The 5580-nt window shown below is 34.6% G+C and overlaps 1 long non-coding RNA gene across 1 annotated transcript in view; it reads left to right on the top strand.

The window, feature by feature from the left end:
• Nucleotides 1-206: 206 nt before the first annotated feature.
• The window catches only part of LOC136847201 (uncharacterized), a 56419-nt gene continuing 51045 nt past the window's right edge, over nt 207-5580 (top strand). Inside the window, exon 1 of the long non-coding RNA XR_010855659.1 lies at nt 207-333. This is a non-coding gene — a long non-coding RNA (uncharacterized lncRNA). The remainder of the gene's footprint in view (nt 334-5580) is intronic.

Below are 5580 nucleotides of genomic sequence, written 5' to 3' on the forward strand. Positions count from 1 at the left end.
CTCTCTCTCTCTCTCTCTCTCTCTCTGAGCAAGACAAAAATTGGTAGCATGCCCTTAAGAGAGGGGAGGAGGGCAGGACATCAGAAGGTAGGGGCGGGTGGGGGCCCATTACTTGGAAAATATGCTTTGAAAGATACTGTTGTTGATGTTGGGATGGGGCGGGGCTGGGGATGGGGGGGGTGGAAGGAAGGAAGTGATTGTTGATGGAGGGAGGGGTGTATAGTGAAAAGGTCCTGTCAGTTGGGTAGCAAGGGCAGTCTACTGTTGCACGCTGGTCACACCGCAGGGCTGAAGACGAGAGAGACCTTCGGAGGATACTCAGGAGATGGAAAGGTTAGTCTTCGCCTGATCAAGTGATTTAAGTATTTCGATATTTATTGCTTGGTGCCTTTTTTTGATAGTTATTGCTTGGTGTCTTTTTCGATATTTATTGCTTGGTGTCATCTTCGATATTTATTGCTTGGTGTTTTCTTCGATATTTATTGCTTGGTGTCTTTTTCGATATTTATTGCTGGTGTCTTTTTCGATATTTATTCCATGGTGCCTTTTTCGATATTTATTGCTTGGTGTCTTCTTCGATATTTATTGCTTGGTGTTCTTTTTCATCTAGACTGAAAGTACAAAACAATTTCACGTCGATCTGAAGAAGTTGTAGGTGAGGGTGACAGAAAAAGTGATAAAATTCATCATCACCAGGTCAAGTGGGACAAATCTTCGAATATTGATAGTTTACGTTGAATGATCACACCTTAAATACAAGAGTAATATAGTTTTATATTAATTTCAAGAATATTGAGCCCCAAGATGTGAAACAACGAATAAGCATTACTTTTCTTTGACTATGTTTTCAAGGGAAAACTTCCCTTTGTATTGACGTCATTGGTACGATTAACATAAATAACTGAAATTTTTGTAGCATTTCGTAATGTAATAATTCATTCTTTCATTTATAAATATATATACATATATATATGTGTATGTATGATACATACATATATACATATATATATATATATATATATATATATATATATATATATATATATATATATGAGTGTGTGTGTTTGTACATGTGTGCTTGCGTGCATTTTATTGCAGCTATATAGACAAAGCATGAATATCTCTACACGTGATTGCAAGCGCTAGCATTTCTTTACTTATGCATGTCTCGCTACTGGACCATCCGCGTTTGTGTTAGTACACATCATGTATGTATATTTGTGTGTATATATATATATATATATATGATCACTCAGACGTCAACCGCATCTACCGTCACACCTTATTCCGCCACTCCCACCCCTACCCCCGGACCATTTTCCTGGCTAATATCAGGATCCGCTGTATATTGGAGGCTGATCATCCTCCATTTCATCTCCTTAGAACACTCTCAGAGATCACAGACAACCAGCCTCTTTGCCTGGATAATTTAATTGGAGACCTATCTCGCATTATTGGATTTTGCTCACGTAGGCCTAGTTTGGGACGCTCTCGTTAGCCTGAATGCCAAGGGAAATCCACAACTTTGCCAGGTTGTAGATGGTTGTGTAGCGAACCAAGTGAATGTTCACTGGTTGTTAGCTTATTGGCGTTATTGTAATTGTTATATTGGTATCAGTAATTATTATTATTCCTCTCAGTGCAATCGTTGTCTTATCATATTCCTTTTCTCCATTATTGCTGTTACGAAATCAACGATATTCTCGGGTTGTAGATTGTTGTGGATTAAAATAAGTGCGTTTAACGTTAGTTGACCATTATTATTATTATTATTATTATTATTATTATTATTATTATTACTTTCCAGTCGTGTAGCGTTGTGCTGTGGTGAACCAAGTGGGTATGCACAAGCAATAGCACTGATAACTCGGTTATTATTATCATTAAAAAAGTGTCCTCGAGATACCATTAGTAATGAAATCTTAAGAGTTAATCTGCCATATTATATTCCTCTCCCTGAAAAATAATATAATGTTTTCAAAATACTGAAAAAAAATCAAATTTCTTCTTCTCTATCTTTAGGTGTGCCGATAATTTCAGATTTGCTTGGGAGAGATAACATAGTTCACATTTCTCAGACTGATTGATAATTACGTACTTTGTTCAGATGTTACTTCCACAATTTGTAAATATTATTATGAATAAGTATTAGTGCTTATCTCTAATGGCATATGAAATCGTATAGTTTGCCATTTGAGACAGATACGATTTTAGTAATATACAGGCATACACACATACATACATACATACACACACACACATATATATACACACATACATATATATATATATATATATATATATATATATATATATATATATATATATATATATATGAATATTTGACGTAACAATTATGAAAAAGTTATAGTCACAGGGAACTATGACTCAGTTTCAAAAAGTTGTTTTTTGAACGTGGAAAAAAAAAATAATATAGCTTTTCGTATTTTATCGAGTTTTGTATTTCATTCTTCATACTCTATTCGTTTCAGCAGCTGGGCGCAGCTACTGAAGTGAATGAAAAATAAAAAATTTAAAATTCTTTACAGGCCGAAAGATCCTCAGAATTTTTAAGAGTGTCTTTAATCGCCAATCGTTCATTTCAGGAGGTTTCACTGAAAGAAATGTTCACAAGTCTTTCAATAGACACAGCCAATTCTCTACGATATATGTTAAAGTACCAGGTTATGCTAACCTAATCTAAATTTACTTCATACCCCTTAGTTTGTCATTCATTCGCATATTAATCAAGAAGAGATTATTATTATTATTATTATTATTATTATTATTATTATTATTATTATTATTATTATTATTATTATTATTATTATTATTATTATTCAGCAGATGAAACCTATTCATATAGAACAAGCCCACAAAAGGGGCCATTGACTGGAAATTCAAGCTTCCAAAGAATATGGTGATCATTAGGAAGAAAGAAGAGGAAGTAAAGGGAAACTCAGAAAACAGAAAAAGAAATGAATGTTAAAAAATGAATGAAACAGCCAAATAATACTATCATCTGCGCACAATAATGCATGAATTTTTTAACTATTGGAAAAAATGAGGTAAATCAGTATTTCTTGCTGTGGAGACGAAAACCACAGTATAATTTGTAGGGAAATGATGGAAAGTTGGGAAATGATGAAAGATACTACTATTGCAAATGATGCTATTACGTAATCCGCTGAAATGAACGGCTTAGAAACTAAAGCAATAATTGATTAAGGTTTTATTATGGACATCAGAAATTACTGTCCGTCCGCCAGATGTTTTGAAAAATGATAAAGACGAGGAAATTATAATTTATATTGAAAGTGCAATGAAACTGTTATAGAATATATATTATAAATATATATACATATATATATATGCATATACATACACACACACACATACATATATATATATATATATATATATATATATATATATATATATATATATATATATATATATATATATATAAAGTCCTAAGATCGTTTCCCAAGTCATCAGCCTGGCAGGGAGATTGCAAAGCGCTCCCAACGAAGCAACTGATCAAAGATAAACAGACTGTTTACAGACTGAATATTAAAAGGTAAAAGCAATAGGACTTCTTAAGGAAAGTAGATCCTATTGGTAAGTTTGTTTACTCGGGGAAAAATACGTCGTCGAATTATCTATCTCAGGGGATACGACTCTCTCTGATGAATGGCTAAATAAATAATGCCACTGGCTGATCTAATTTAGTGGGTGGTTTCTCTGGCGCACCCACGCACACGTATGCATGCACACTATATATATATATATATATATATATATATATATATATATATATATATATATATATATATATATATATATATATAGATATATATATGTATGTATAATACATATATATATATTAGTATATATATATATATATATATATATATATATATATATATATATATATATATATATATATATATATACAGTATATATATATATATATATATATATATATATATATATATATATATACTTAACATGATGAAAAACATAGTCCATCTTAATAATCGTGACAGGAGGCCATTTTTGTTTCAACCTTTAGCTCCATATATCAGGTTACACAGCTAACTTTTTGCCCTTTTGACTTTTTTGGGGGGGTCTTTTTTTCCATTTTGACAACGGGGGTAATGCTTCTCCCAATCCCCTCCACCTCTCCCCCAACCCCCACCGCCCCATTTTTACGTATTTCTTGAAGACCGTCTATTCTATCAGACCGAAATGTGCAGGCGGGGATATTCGTCCTGACTTTTTCGAGATGGATCTCGAGACTATGAATAAAACATAACATGCAAATGACGTGAATTCCCCGCCGAAACAATCTACACCCATTATTCTTTCTATGCATTTCACGCGGCAAATTTCGCCCCCCATCTTATTTTCTCTCGCCAACTACTCGAGCGCGCGAATACTGAGCAGGCGGCGAAGGAGGAGGAGCAGGAGGAGGAGGACGAGGAATGGTGGGAGGACGAGGAAGAGGATGGAGGTGGAGGAGGCATGGTTGAGGCGGGGAGAGACAGAGATATGAGGAGGAGGTGCAGGAGGAGGAGGAGGAGAAATTCAGGAGGGGGAAATGGATAAGAGGAGGAGGAGGAGGAAACAAGGTTCGGGAGGTGGAGGGTGACGGGGATAGGAAAGGGAGGTAGACGAGGCAAAGAACGAGAGGGGAAAGGGATACCAAGAAGGAGTGGGACTTGGAGGTCGAGTAGCAAAAAGGGAGTAAGAAGAGTGTGGAGGGGAGGAGTGTAGGGAGAAGGGACGCAGGGTGGGGTGAGAGAGAAAGAAGAAGACAGGGAGTTTAAGAAGAAAGGACCGAACGGAGGGGCCTAGATGGAGGGAAGAGGAAGGGTGAGGGAAGGGAGGATAGAGGGATGTGGGGGCGAAGGTGGGGGCACGAGAGATGTTGCGGTAATGGAAGAGTTTCAGAATTTTTCGATGGGCGCACATAAATTGCTCCCAGGGCGTAAAAGGCCCGGTTTGAGGAGGAATAAAGAGAGAGTGGGCGGTCGCGCCACCAAAACGGAATTGACATCGAAAGTAAGAAGAATAAAGCAAGGAGACTTTATGGCCTTCTTGGCTTTTATATATGCATATGTGTCTTCTCCTACTAACCACTGATTATTTGCTTTCTGCACTAGAATGCTGAAAGAAAATCTTTATTCTTTCTGGTTCTATATATATATATATATATATATATATATATATATATATATATATATATATATATATATATATATATATATATATATATATATATATATATATATATATATATATATATAAATCCTCTTGCTAATCAATAGATTATTTACTATTTCTCAAAATTGAATGCCGAAAGTAAAATAAGATAAAATGGAAGCATAAGAAATAATGCAAGGAAGCTTTATTCTCTTTAGTAGAAAAAAAGTAAATCATGAATATTAATATTTTCGCTTAAATGATTCTCACCAACCGTTTACTTACTAACTTCAGTAAAAAAAATACATGTAGATAGAGAAGATATGTAAACATATAAACAATGCATTTGTTTATTTCTGTCGTTATTGTCTT

The sequence above is a fragment of the Macrobrachium rosenbergii genome, chromosome 16 (genome assembly GCF_040412425.1).
Source record: "Macrobrachium rosenbergii isolate ZJJX-2024 chromosome 16, ASM4041242v1, whole genome shotgun sequence".
In the NCBI taxonomy this organism is placed as follows: Eukaryota; Metazoa; Arthropoda; class Malacostraca; order Decapoda; family Palaemonidae; genus Macrobrachium; species Macrobrachium rosenbergii.